The sequence below is a fragment of the Lissotriton vulgaris genome, chromosome 10 (assembly GCF_964263255.1).
Source record: "Lissotriton vulgaris chromosome 10, aLisVul1.2, whole genome shotgun sequence".
Taxonomy (NCBI): Eukaryota; Metazoa; Chordata; class Amphibia; order Caudata; family Salamandridae; genus Lissotriton; species Lissotriton vulgaris.
Window position 1 is genome coordinate 208286662 of NC_141698.1, and position 15693 is coordinate 208302354.

Below are 15693 nucleotides of genomic sequence, written 5' to 3' on the forward strand. Positions count from 1 at the left end.
ACAGTGGAAAACAGATTGGACCGAAGAAGAAAAGGCACATAAAAAGAAAGGTAGCAATGGTCCAATAGCTTTGGATAGAACGCAGAAAGGAAAGTTATGTTTAACTCGAAGCAAGACATATTATGAGAGTGTATTTGTAGGTGAAGTAAATTGCGAACATGCTTTTAGGTTAGAGTACTATACGAAAGATTTTATGAAAGGGATGCAAGCAATTCCTAATGTATATTTTGTATGTGGAAGAAATGCCTATGTAAAATTGCCTGACAATTGGTATGGTTCGTGTTATTTGGCAATTGTCTTCCCCAAAATATATCATGCAAAGGATTTAGCGATCATAGAAGGAAAGGCTTCGACAAGAGCGAAAAGGGAAGCAGGAGATGCAGAGGTAGTAGGAGACATATTTGGAGCAATGTTTCCTCTTTTAGGTTTAATACTTAATGATGTTAAGATCAGGAGACTAGCTACAGTTGTAGATAGATTATCTGCAAGTACTGCAAGGTCTTTGATGCTAGTAGAAGGAGAGATGCAGTCGATTAGGGCAATGGTTCTTCAGAACCGTCTTGCTTTAGATGTTCTGCTAGCAAAAGAGGGCGGAGTCTGCAAGGCTTTGAAGGTCCAGGAATGTTGTACTTATATTCCAGACAATTCAAAACCACTTGAGAAAGTCATACAGAACATTACAGAGATTCACCAAGAAATAGAAGATTTAACAAAAATAAATGTTTGGGAAAAAGTAGGTCATGGAGTAGGAAAGGTTGGAAGTTGGTTTGCCAACCTTGGTAAAAGTATTGTGTGGTACATATTGAAACCTGTTTTAATAATATTGATTTGCATAATCACATTGTTGGGGTTAGTGAAATTGTACAAATGGTATAGGTCGAACCGGTTACAAAGGTCCATGAGAGAGCAGGAAAGGAGATTAGCTGCTTTACAAGATCAACAGTATAAAAGTTTAAGAGCTCTCGAAACGATAAAAAGAGGGAATCTTGTAACTAGTTCTGTGTAAGGTGTCATTCAAATTGCATTTAGTGATGACCCCTAGAGGTCATCAAAGGGGGGAATTGAGAGAGCGCAATTTGAATGAAAAGTATATCTGTACCATATTCACAAGCATATCGCATAAAACGTAGAAGCTGTAACGTGAAGTAACACTTATAGCGTAAAGTTAGCCGATGTAACCAAAGTAATAGGAAATGTATTTGTATTTACTCTAGAATATGTGTTAGAATTGAGAGTCCGTATACATAGTGGGCTAATATAGAAATGTATAGAAATGCTTACGAACAGCAGAACGTGCTAAACTGAATTCATGTACGTGTGTAATTATTAAACGGAGAAAGCGGCGAAATGTAAAACGAAGAAATGTGCAGCATATATAGCACGGTGTAAGCACGAGAATATAAACGTTGTATTCTATGTAACATGTATTCTAGTATAATCAATGATTTGCTGAATTCGATTATATATAAATGTGTGTTAAAGGTTATACTATGTAGAAGAGTTTGTAGGAATGTTAGAATAGTATGGTCATATGTGATTTTAACCTAACTGACCAAGGGTTCGCAGGAGTGTAGTCCGCTTCATGTAATTTAGTGGGCTCACAGGAATAGGGGATAGCCTTGATCTGAACGTGTGAGCCAAGAGTCAAAGGTCTTGTTAGATTTAAGGTGACAATGCCGGACGAAGTTTATGGCCTAAGTGAGATAAGAGACGCTTGGAATTTGGGTCTTGTTTAGAAATGACCGTTCACAGGACCAAAAGAGGTTATGATCACAACCGTAAAGAATAGAGTTCTGTTGAGGTGATAGACTTTGCTCTGAAAGTGTCAAATGGAATGTCAATGAAGTCACCAGCAAGAAGACGAAGGTGGCGCCTAAGAAGAAAGGTCAACTTAACGAACGACGCGAAGAGATGAAGCTATGGAAAGAACCAGAAATGACATCATGTGAATGTGTACGTGGTGGGCGTCGAAGGGGCGTTCCACCCATACTGTGATTGTGTATTTAGGGACAGCACCCCGGGGAGAAGTTAGGAGCGAGCACAGCGAAAAGCTCAGAGCACAGAACAGAAGATCAGGGCGCAGATGACTTGAGTAGATGATCTGAGAGCAGAGCGCAAGAGAGCAGTAGGCCGAGGACCCTTAGAGAGCGGATGGGTAGGCAGAGAGGGTACTGCTTCTCGACATAAGTTACCATTAGAGGCTAAGAGAGTTTGAACTTCTTTGGAAGTCAAACTGCTGACACCTTTTTTAGGTAAGGAACTTGCGAAGTAGGGATGTCACCTAGCATAGAAGAGGGACAGATTTAACTTGTTTATTCTCTCTTTGTAGATGACGCAACGGATCCACTTTGTGTCTATGCTTTTTAATCTGCTGATATTGGAACTGATTTTAATTGTATTCGTTTGTAGACTTAGGTTCTTTAGGGAATTTATGTTCCTTTTAGTTCCTGTTTACTTATTGAATCTTATCCTGAGAGGATTGTATATGCAACTTATTCTGATTTTATATTAAACTTTTAAAACTTTATCAGTTGTAAGTGGTTCTTCAGAGTTGCGTCAGTCTATGGGGTTGATCTAACCTATGTGGGGTTTGTCTTTTACTCAATGACAGATAATAATCAATCCAAAAAGAACGAATGAGATAGGTATCAAAGTAATCAGAAAAGATATTAAAATCTCATTCCCCGCAATAGTGTCAGTATTTTTCTCGAAGGGCTTTAATAATGGTGAATTAGAGAAGATTTTCTCCATAGTGATTTGATGTTGCAAGGATCTTAGGAAGGGGTTTTATAGAGAAACAATTTTAAGAAGTTTTATTTCAGTATAGCGAAGAAAAGGATGGGAGGTATAGTAGTAGCTTGTTGTGTGCTATTGGGATGCTGCTAGACCTGGGTTTCTTCTGGTGAAAAATAATTATTGGCGGTATTGAAATTGACAGTTGATTTATATGGGTCTGTGAATATTTAATTAATTATTTAAACTTCACTTGTGGAGCACTAATAAGGATCTGACAGGGTATCCTGGTGCTAATGATCGAAACTTACATTCCAGGTTATTAGTCAAAAGAAGCTTGGTGAATAGCCAAGTGTGATGGGAGCATGCCCATATGTGCCCCCAGCTCACTGTGCCACTGAACTAAGCTCTACCAAGCTGATGAGTCTTTATAGGGGCAAAACAGCAGTTCCTTGTATTCAGTTTAGGGAGTTCCTGGACTAGCAGTTCGGGCTAGACTGTCCCATTGGAGCAGGGTCAAGATTGATTTGCATATAGCTGGGCCCAAATTGAGGTGGCATGGTGGGTGAAATACAATAGATTCATTTTTGAGTCCAAGCGATTGTCAGTGGCTAGGATTAATACAAGCCTTCCATCATCACCATGTTGTTGGTGCCCTAAGTGTGGTAGGTATGCCCAGTCGTGGGTCCCATGCTCACTGTGCCACTGGAACCAAGCTATACCTGGTTGATGAGACCTAATAAGGGAGAAAACAGTCCTGGGTTGCTTGAGCTCACTTTAGAGAGGACCTGGCCTCAGGAGCAGCCAGTGCATGTAAGAGCAGTAGGGCAGTGGGGCAATGTTGGGGGGGGGGTGTTTGACAGATGACTGTAAGACAAAAATAAATAAATAAGTAATTTTCTATTGTAGTCGTCTGTCGAAATTCTGCCCACCACCTGACACCACCGTACTTACCTGCACAGGACACGGATGCCTGGCCTGTAGTTCAGGCCAGACTCTTCGCAGAGGAGCAGGGTCAAGGCTGATTTGCATATGCAAAGTGAGGTAGTGTGGTGGGCGGTAAATGATGCATTGGGATGCAGCCTAAGCGATTGACAGTGGCTTATATTTAGTGAAGCATTCCATCCACCACAATGTTTTTGGTGCATCAGATTGAGATAATGCCAGATGGCATTGTTGATGGCCTTTTGTCAGAAGCTGGACACAGCGTTACTTTCTTAGTTTTGTTCTGACTAGTCCCAAATTAGGGTAATGCTTTTTCATATCTTCTGTGCCCTCATTAGGCTGGCAAAAAAAGTTTTGAAATGCAGATGTCTGTAAAGACTCACTCAGATCACAACCCCCAGCAGTTATGCCTGAGTTTGGATGCTAAACCCCCTCTAATCCCTACATGGTGGCTGCAGCTGGCAGTGCTGGAAGACCCTCCTTTATGTTCCTCAATGGAAAAGGCTATAGAGGAAGAATATGAGATTAATGTTAACACGCCCTCAACCTGTTTACTCAAATGGGATGCTTTTAAGGCTGTTATCAGGGGCCATTGTTTTGGGGAACATTTGGAATGTGAGATGGACATTTCCTGCATTAAACAGGACCTACTGGGCCGGGAATCACAAGCTATCCTGACCCCAGAACACAGGGAGATACTCCTTCTGTGCCTTGCTTCTGGAACGCATTTGCTGTCTTAATTAGTGTGCCCACACAGGCAAGTCCATACCTTAATCACCATACCTCCTGAGCAGCAGGTTGAACTGAATAGCGCAATTACCCCATTTGAGATACAGGTGGCCATACGAGCCCTGGTCACAGGGAAGACCCCAAGTCTGGATGGTCTGCTGACTAAATTCTATAAAGCATATGTCCCACTTGTAGCCCCCCACCTACAGACACTACACAATGAAGCTCTTCAGGCTGCCTGTCTGCCACCCTTGGTTCACATGGCGTTACTCATCTCCTTACCCAAGCCAGACCACAAACCTTCTGTCTTACGCTCATATCAGCCTCTCGCACTACTCAGCACAGACTATAATATACTGACCAAAACATTAGCAGACCGTCTGACCTCTCTGGTGCCTACCCTCATACACACTTCACTTAACTTGTGGAAATTCTTTAGGGTTATGGCGCTTTCTCCCTGGGTTTGGTCAGGTTCCTGTTGTCTAGTGCTGGACTTGGAAAAGGCATTTGATTCCTTAGAGTGGGATTTTATTTTCCTAGTCTTGCCCCGCTATAGGCTGGGCCTTAGATTTATTAGCCTGGTGAACTCTACACCTAACTTCTAGCAAGGGTGAAGACCGGAGCCTTGACTGCAGCCCCATTGCAATCCATTGGGGCACCCGCCATGGATGCACACTATCCCCTGTACTTTTTCTCTGGCTATTGAACCACTAGCAGCCACCCTGTGCACACACAGGCAGTTCTGGGGATTTAGCTGAGAGACGAGCTGCACTCAATTTCACTCTATGTCGATGACCTACTCCTATACCTACATGACTCACATGCGATCCCCCAGACATAGCGCCCAAAGGTTAACTGGACAAAATCATGCCTTTACTTCTTTAGTGCTGCCATCCCAGTTCCTGACCACCTAAACTGCTATTCTGTGACATTCCAATATTTAGGTATTTGCATTTACAGAGACCCTGTTGACCTATTTGACAGTAATCTTACCTACACAGTGTCCTCGATACGGGCACAATTGGCATTTTGGAAATTACTCCCACTCTCCGTTGCAGGGTAAGTAGCCCTTGTTAAGATGGTCATGCCATCCCATTTACTGTACTATGTTGCCAATCTTCCAATATACATCCTTAAATCCTTCTTCCATACGCTCAACCAGCTCATGAGTGACCTCCTTTGGAACAATACGCGCTGCAGGGTGGCCTTCCATAAACTACATTTGCCGACCACTGAAAGGGGGCTAACGCTTCCCAACTTTTAACACTACTACTTGGTCTCACTTCTACAATGGTGGCCGAATGGCTGGTAGAACGTCAACTATTGGACATTGCCATGACAACTCCAGCCGGGAGCCAGACCCACATTTCCCATCTATTTCATCCCTGCATCAAGCAGCCATCCGTGTCCTCTGCACTGATACATATAACACACCAATGTTTTAAATGGAGTCTAATAATCACCAAAGCTACCCAGCCTTTTGCCCCTCCACTTCCACTAATAGACACCACTAGGGTAGACCAGATTACTTCCATGAAGGAACTTGTTAACTGACACGAGATAGGCTTGCACACACTGGGGGATCTGTACTGTGAAAGTACCCTTATACCATTCAAAACCCCAATCACCAATGAGGGACTCCAACCCAGTCGCTTTCTTCTAATCAACTCTGTAATCGAGATGCTTGATGCATGTTTGGGTTGCATGCTTAAGGAACTCCCAAGGCATTCCACTGTCCAATACCTTCACATTTTGGGCACAGACTGTCATCTGACGCGGTGGTTTGATGAGTCTCTCTGCATACATGCTGCAATCCCAGTGTTCTCACTATGCTTCCACTGGGAAAGTGATCTGGCCCGCCCCTGCACGGACAAAAAGTGATTGGCCCTAGTTGAATATCCTTGGCTTGTTCCTGTATAATACACAATTCACCCTTATCCAACACTACATACCCCACATACCCCCTTTCACCCCTGAAAAAATAAACCAATACTTGCCTGCCCCCACTGTTCCCTTCCTGATGCTGTCATGGTACACATGCTTGGGAAATGTCCCTCCCTCACCAATACTGGCTAGGCGTATCTTCTCAGTTGCAAAAAGAGCAACTGATGGACAGAATGCAGAACAATGTCATACATTCACCCCAGTACAGAGATCTGGGTCTAAATCCATCGTTTTTTTTGCTCACCATGCCATTCCAGTTTGGACCCAGCCATATGCAAATTAGTTTTGACCCTGCGCCCAAAGGAATCAGTCCATCCCGAACTGCCAGACCAGGTCCTCCCTAGATAGGAAACAAGCATCCGAGGACCGGTTTCAGGCGTTCAGCCCTCATCAGCCAGGATAGCTTGGCTCCCTTGGCATAGAGAGTACGGGACCCACATCTGGTCATATCCGTCCCACTCGGGGTGGCAAATGCAAAAAGAACAATTAATGGACAGAATGCAGAACAATGTCATACATTCACCCCTGTATAGAGATCTTGGTTTAAATCCATTGTTTTTGTTGCTCACCATGCCATTCCAGTTTGGACCCAGCCATATGCAAATCAGTCTTGACCCTGCACCCAAAGGGAACAGTCCAGCCCAAACTGCCAGGCCAGGTGCTCTCTGGACTGGAAACAAGCATCCTAGGACCGGTTTCAGGCTTTCAGCCCTCATCAGCCAGGATAGCTTGACTCCAGTGGCATGGAGAGCACGGCACCCACGTCTGGGCATACCCATATTCAGCATTCCGTCCATCATTTGTTTGCGTAGCACTTTCACCCTAAGTGGGATGGGTATGCCCAGACGTGGGTCCCGTGCTCACTGTGCCACTGGATTCCAGCCAGCCTGGCTGCCAGAGAGTGGGGAGTGTAGACGTCGATGTGGGAAAGAGGGCACCTTTATCCATATTCTCGGGGATTGTGAATACATACGGATTTATTGGGCTGGCGTACACAACACACTCAGTGAGGTCCTAACGATTGAATTGCGCCCAGAGGCGCGAAGATGCCTGTTAAACATATGGGAGCCGGCAGACCTCACCTCCTACACTAAGCAATGGGCAACATTAGCAGTAATAATCGCAAAAAGGAATATAGCGCAGAACTGGGGAGCTCATCAACCACCTACGATGGGAAAGTGGAGGGAGGATTTAGACTGTGCATGTTCAGCGAAAATTGGTCTATGTAGCCAGAGGATGTCCCAGTAAAAGGAACAGGGTCTCAAGGCTATAGAACTCATACAGGCGAGACAACCTTACACCCCCCAGGTGTTTTGCAATATTCACTGTGTATTGACCTTCTGTGTATTAGTTCAGATGCCAGATATGAATGCTGTCTCCTAATTGTGTTTCAAAATCGCTTCATATATTGATGTTGTTTAATAAAAAGGTTTCGTTTTTAGAAAAAAAGCTAGCCTGATTGAAGAAGGGTGACATACCCTGAAACCGGTCCCATGATACTTGTTTCCGGTCCAGGGAGGACCTGGCTTGGCAGTTCGGTCTGGACTTACACCATGAGGCACAGGGTCAAGACTGATTTACATATGGTTGGGTCTAAACTGGAGCGGCAGGGTGAGCAAAAGAGCGATGGATTTGACCCAGATCTCTTGACTGGGGGTAACTGTATGATTCATTCAGCATTCCGTCCATCATTTGTTTGGATAGCACAAAATCCTCTGAGTTAGCGGGCTGCACAGAGAGACCTGTGCCCCACACTTGGGAGGTCTGCCTACTAGGCCTCACTCGCAGCAACATGAAACAAATGGCCACCACATGGTTAAAAATCCTGGGAATATTGCTAACCAAGCATTTGATCACCCGTGGGTGGAGATCATCGACGCCCCCCGCAATAACTGCCTGGGAACTCTCCATGCAAGCCATGACTGGGCAGAATTTGTTGCCTTACACAGAGAGGACACGCGGCCTATGCAATTACCTACTAGCAGATAGATGGGATGCCATCCTGACCCATTTCCAAACTACCCTAGCTGTTATGTTCCCGAGGGTCCGCCCCCCGGCGCCCCGAGGGCTGGACGCGTTGGTCATGTGACTCCCTATAATAAAAAGAGGTCTAGCACGTGCGCGGGCGTTCAGAGAGAGATGCACGGACCGAGCAAGCAAACTTATTCCCAGTGTCTGCCTGAGTTTATTCTAGGGCCACGTGTCAGGCCTAGCTAGGATTAGATGCCCCTGAGTGCAGGTCCCAGAGTGATCTCCCTAGGGCAATCCTGTCCCCACTACCCGACACAACAATTGGCGACGAGGGTGGTTGTCGATCCCTCGCTCGGGGTGTGTGTGTGCCCCTCCTGGGGTGAGGCGGCTGCGGGCGCTCCCACTTGCCTGCGGTGCTCGTGCCTTGCTACCACACACCCCCTCGCACTGCTCGCCTGGAGGAACAACTCTGATCCCTGGCCCTCGACATGTGAGCGGCGCTGGCTTGCACCTTCCTGCTGCGCACAGGAGCTCGAGTGGTCGCGCGAGGTCATCCCTCTGTGGACGCTCCACGCCCGGTGCCGCACCGTGCTTGACTGCACGTGCGTGAATCGCACCTCGGCACGCCTGGCGAGGCGCTCCGGTCGGCGCCCGGTCCTGCCCAGCTGTTCGAGGGGACGTGGTGCTGACCCGTCCCGGGTTTTCACCCTACCACCGGACTTTGGTGCGCCAGGCCCATCATTCACTCGGCCCGCGGAGCTTGCCTCGTCGGAGCGCGTTCGCCGCTCCCTCCGCACTGATCAGTGTGCCCCTTCGACTCATCCCCCGGCCACCCACGAACCTACTCCAGAGTGTCCAGGGCGATGGCTACCATTCCGCCCATTGAACCGTTTGTGGTGGAGGGTGCGCCCTCCACTCTCGCACCGAAGTGGAAGGAGTGGGTGGACAGGCTCCTAATATTCTTCGAGGCCACCAAGGTCCACAAAGAACAGAAGCGCGCCATGGTCCTCCATCTTGGTGGCAAGGACATCCACTCTATCGCCCGGACCCTCACGGAGGCGACTCCCAAAACCCATCACACCCTAATCAATGCACTCAACGCGCACTTTGAACCAATGGCCAACCAAGATTATGAACGATTCATTTTTCGGCAAGCACGACAACTGCCAGATGAGTCGCTGGATGCCTACCACTCCAGGCTAAAGAAACTAGCACTAACATGTGGATTCCAGGACGTCACGGAAGAGATCAGGGGCCAGATCATCCAAGGATGCGCCTCTGCTAAACTGCGCGAGAGAATACTGGAAGAGTCGGGGAAGCCCCTACCAGACATCCTCACGCTGGGTCGCACAAAGGAGCTGTCCAAGGCCAGGGCAGCCCACATGGAAGCCGCACTGCAAGCCAACATGAAAATGGAGCCGGTTAACAAACTACAAGTCCGCCCACAGCCCAAATGGGCAAAACGAACAACAACTCCTCAGGGCGGCGCTTCAGCGCAGTCCTGTGGCTACTGTGGCGGCCCAAAACATCCGGCGCCAGAATGCCCAGCACGGGGCAAGCGATGCTCAGGTTGCGGAAAAATGAATCACTTTGAAAAGGTGTGCCGGTCCAAGAAGTTCAGCAAGCCTCGCCAGACAATACACACGGTGGCTGAGCCCGAAGGTGCTGAAGGAGAACCCAGCAACAGTGATATGGACGATGACGAGGAGGAGCGATCCGTACATAAGGTGCACATGATCGGCACCGCCACCAGACTCACCAGGACGCTGCCACAGTGCGCCATACAGGTGGCTGACCAGGACATCATGGCGACAGTCGACACGGGCGCCTCGATAAATCTCATGAGTGCATCCCTATACGGAGACATGGCTACTCCTCCCAGCCTCCGCTCCACTCCGATCACCGTTTTTGCCTATGGTCAGGACGTTCCCCTCCGCATTCGGGGAAAATTCAAGGCAGCGGTCCGACACGGGGACAAAATCACGCGAGCCAACATCTTTGTGTCGGAAGAGGGTCAAGGCATGCTACTGAGTTGCCGGACGGCAGAGGACCTGGGGGTGGTCACATTCGCATTTGGTGTGCATGAGGAATCGGTACAGCAACTAATTGTAGACTTTTCTGACCTATTTGAAGGAATTGGCTGTTTCAAGGGCCGGGAGATACACCTGCACGTGGACCCCACTGTTCAACCGGTGGCCCTGCGACACCGTCGTGTTGCGTTCCACTTGAGACCACTGGTTGAGGAAGAGCTGCAGAAGCTGGAAGCAGCGGGGATAATTGAAAAGGTGTCCGGTCCCACCCCCTGGGTGTCGCCCATCGTGGTCACGAGGAAGCCAAAACAGCCTGGAGCGGTCCGGATTTGCGCGGACATGCGCCTACCCAATGCTGCCATCAAGAGAGAGCGCCATATCACCCCCACGATAGATGACCTGATTGGAGAGATGGCTGGAGCACGATGGTTCTCCAAATTGGACCTCCGGGCGGGGTACCATCAACTTGTACTAGACAAGGAGTCCCGGAACATCACGACGTTCTCCACACACATTGGACTGCGCAGGTACACCAGGTTGAGTTTTGGAATCTCCAGTGCTGCCGAAGTTTTCCAGAATGTCATCCAGGAACTGATTGCTGGGATACTGGGAGTAATCAATGTCAGTGATGACATCATGGTGCACGCAAGAACAATCCCAGAACACAACCAACGCTTGGCGCAGGTTTTCCGCAGGCTCCGAAGTGCCGGGCTCACCTTGCACCGAGACAAGTGCGAATTCCTCCAGAACAAGCTGGGATTTTTCGGATACGTATTCTCAGCCGACGGCGTCAACCCTGATCCTGACAAGGTCAAAGACATCAAGGATGCACCGCCACCCACAACAGTCACGGAGGTCCGAAGTTTTCTGGGAATGGTAAATTACTGTGGCCGTTTCATAAGGGACTTAGCCAACCTGACTCTCCCTCTGCGTGAACTAACCAAAGACTCCACCCCATGGAGCTGGGGGCCTGAACAGGAAAGGGCATTTCAAAACATTAAGAGCGCACTCTCCAGCAGCACCACGTTGGCGTTCTTTGACCCACGACACTACACTCTCATTGCAGTAGATGCCGGACCGGCGGGATTGGGGGCCGTTCTGATGCAGAGAACCCGAGATGAGATAGACTGGGCCCCCGTTGCTTTTGCCAGCCGGTCCCTCACGGACACAGAACAAAGGTATTCCCAAATCGAGAAGGAGGCCATCGCAATACATTGGGGATGTCGCCACTTCCATTTGTACGTCTATGGCAAGCCCTTAACAGTGGTAACGGACCACAAACCGCTGCTGGCTCTGTTTTCAGGCACCTCCTCCAAGCCACCCCCTAGAATTGAAAAATGGATTTTACAACTGCAAGAGTATAATTGCACCATCGAGTACCAGCCAGGGGCAAAGAATCCGGCGGATTACCTATCACGGCACCCTAGGCCTGCAACCCCTGAGGAGAGAGATGAGGCGGAAGAGACGGAAGCCTATGTACAGTGGGTCGTGGCCAGATCATGCCCGCGTCCAATATCATTGGAAGAGGTCGTGAGCACCACGGCTCAGGATGCTTGCATACAGCGGGCTAAGGATCTGCTACGAACAGCCAACTGGCAGAAGGCCAAGGAGGGCTGGAAAGTACTCACACCGGAGGCTCAGAAGATAATGGACAGCTTGTACCACGTGAGGGCTGAATTAAATGAAGATGCGGCTGGATGCCTCCTGCGGGGGCATCGCCTGGTGATCCCGACGGCTCTGACAGGACGAGTAGTTCAACTGGCCCACATAGGCCACCAGGGGATGGTCAAGACAAAGGCCCGGCTGCGGACGAAGGTATGGTTCCCGCTCATGGATGATATGGTGTAGAGCGTGGTGCGATCGTGCGCAGCCTGTCAAGTCACGGGTGACAATCCCCGTGAGGCCCCCATCATTGTGGAACCCAGGCCACGAGGACCCTGGGAGAGAGTCAGTATGGACTTTGGCAGCCTTCCGGATGGAAGGCACACGCTGGTAATGATAGACGACCACTCAAAATATCCTGAAGTCGAAATTGTCACAAGCACCAGTGCCGACTGTGTAATCCCCAAAATAGAAAAAATCATTGCCACTCATGGAGCCATGAGAGAACTCAGAACAGACAATGGACCGCCATTCCAGGGTCAAGACTTTGCGGAATACCTCTCGTCTCTGGGGACACGTCACAGGCGCATAACACCTCGGTGGCCTCAAGCAAATGGGGAGGCCGAGAGGTTCATGAGGACTTTGAACAAGGTTATCCGTATCGCCCATGACAAGGGGCAGTCAGTGGAAATGGCCATTTTCACATTTCTCCGCAGTTACCGCCAGACCCCGCACTCCACAACTGGGGTGGCCCCCGCACATCTCCTTCTAGGAAGGGTGATAACTGACTCCATTCCTCATCACCCCCAGTGGGCCCCTGCAATGATAGACGAACGCGCAGTGGAGAAGAAAAGAAATTCTGCATGTGAAAAAATCAGTAAGAGACGCCGGGCTGTGGCCCCGCACTTCAAACGAGGTGATGTGGTGCTCATCAGAAATCGTGTAACTGGTGGCAAGTTTAAACTTAACTACGAGAAGCGACCATGGCGAGTCATTGGAGTGAAAGGCACCCGCCTCACGGCCATTCGAGGACGAGACAGGGTGACTCGCAATGTGTCTCATTTCAAACTGTATCATCCTTCAAGCCTTGAGCCAGGGCGCCAGCAAGGCGGTGAACAAACGAAACTGCAACCACTGTGCCGGCCGTTGAATCAACACCTCGTCACGAGGTCAGACAAAGTAGCGAGCATCAGGTTTCCAGCGAAGAAGTGGGAGGTGACGCGGAGGCCCTGGAAGAGGCCCCAGATCCGGAGGGGGCAGACAGAGAGGCCCCAAGATGCGAGGTGGAGGTTGGAACGGAACTGATGACTCACCGGGGGTCCCAACGTCAGCTACGTGACAATCCCACCCCCTCCGGCTGGCTGAGAGACTACTTTACGTAAGACTGTTCCCATTTACATATTACATGTGTTGTTTGAACTGAATGCGCTGGCATTTAAAAGGACGCTGAAGGCATCGGTCCAAATGTTTCACGAACAAGAAATGTTACTGGTTAATTGTGTTCATTGTTTACAGGTTTTTGGTTTTCCTTATTTTTAGGAGGAATGTTATGTTCCCGAGGGTCCGCCCCCCGGCGCCCCGAGGGCTGGACGCGTTGGTCATGTGACTCCCTATAATAAAAAGAGGTCTAGCACGTGCGCAGGCGTTCAGAGAGAGACGCACGGACCGAGCAAGCAAACTTATTCCCAGTGTCTGCCTGAGTTTATTCTAGGGCCACGTGTCAGGCCTAGCTAGGATTAGATGCCCCTGAGTGCAGGTCCCAGAGTGATCTCTCTAGGGCAATCCTGTCCCCACTACCCGACACAACACCTAGCGCCTGCTGATACACCGTCTGAGGGGTCCTAGTCTCCAAGAATTACGGAAATCCCTCCAGTTACTGATCTGTTGCTCATCCCTGAAGCCTTCCCCCCCCCCTCCCCCACCGCCACCCTTCCAATACGGCAACTGGCATCCGATTTCACATTCAAACAGTTGTTTCTGTAATGCTGCGCTTTAGTTCTTCGCTCCTGTTAAACATTGGCACGGACCCCACTGCTGATGATTTTTGCTTGGGAAGAGCTTGTTTTTGACGTTTCTAGTTAAAACAATACTTACCGAGTCTTCTGCTTGATGCACTGCTGTTCTTCGCTGTTAATGCAGTGTACTTCACATGTCACCTCATCTATTGCATATGAATGTAATATGAAATGATTGTACACAAAAAACGCAATAAAAAAAGACAAACAAAAAAATAACATTCATGCAAAACTAGGGCAGATACTTGTGTTTTTACGTTATGTCACCAAAAAATAAATCTAATATGCCAGCTACACTGGTGAAATAATAATCTCTTCAGATTTATTTTAAATTAACCTTTGGCAAGTAAAGAAGTAGAAACAAATTTGAACTCTCGTGCTCCCATCCAAGGCCTGCTGTCATATCATATCCTTTAATAAGTCTGCCCTCTTCAGCAGTGAAGCCATTTTCAGTGTCAGGTTCTGCTCTGCAGTTGAATTTCACCCAGCCAGACTAGCTGATGTCTTCCTTTTGAATTACATGTTTTTCCCATGTCCTGTCATCGCCTCTGAAAATTGCTGAAGTGTCTGGAAACAGCATCGGCAGCACAGCGTTTTTCAAAATGTTCCCCTAGCTTGTTTTATGCTGTGAAGGGCAGCTTTATGCTTTTCCTGTCAAGCATTGGTGTCTGCGACTTATCTCAAAATAATTTTCAACTCTTAAGGGCCAAGTCCCATGTTAGATTTTCCACATTGACAGTTACAAGCTGAGGATGTTGTCAAGGCTTCCTTGTTTGTGGTTCATCATAGTTCATCTGTGATGTATAGTAAGCAAGAAATGAGGAAATTGGATCTTTATAACTACTGTAAATTTAAATTAATTAGCTGTGAATTAATATATTTCCAAATTTTCGACAGCATACATTTCAGGTCCAATTTAAGCAATCTAAGGCCCTTTTCCCGTTCGCAAATGGGCCTATTCTCAGAATCGGCCCATTTGCGAACGAGTAAAAAGGCTTTTAGGATGCCTCATCCCAAAAGGCCCTCGCAAAATAGGGATTTGCAAAATTTGCGATTCCCTATTTTGCGAAAGCATTTAAGGAATCACAAATTGCAATTCCTTAAATTCAATGTAGGAAGCATCCAAGTTGTGCGATTTTGGCTTAAGAAACCGCAAATTACCACCAACTTCAGGTTGGTGGTAATTTGCGATTTCATTGAAAAATTCATTTTTTTGCATTTTTCAAAGGGCCATGTGGTGCACATACATGCCCTTAAGGCATGCATGTGCGCCACATGGGACACCTACATCTTTCAAGGGGGTTTCAGGGTGTCCTTTTGACACCCTTACACCCTTGAAATTGCATTCGCAATGTGCGAGTACCTAATGGGCACTCGCAAATTGCGAATGTCTTCCCATTCATTCCTATGGGCCTCTAGGCCCATAGAAATGAATGGGAAGGTACTCCTTAATTGCGAATCGCAATTTGTGATTCGCAATTAAGCAATATGTAGGAATCGCCATTATTATTGCGATTCCTACATACATAGCATTTTGCAAGTCCACAATAGCGATTTGCTAAAATTCGCTATTAAGGACTTGCAAAAATTCTATTTCATACATATGACCCTACATGTAAAGAACGGAAAGTAAAAGGATTTGGCCCAATTCTGAATTGCAGCTGTGTCTTTCATATGTAGCACAGAAAAGTCTAATATTCCGAAATGCTACCAAAAGTTTACTG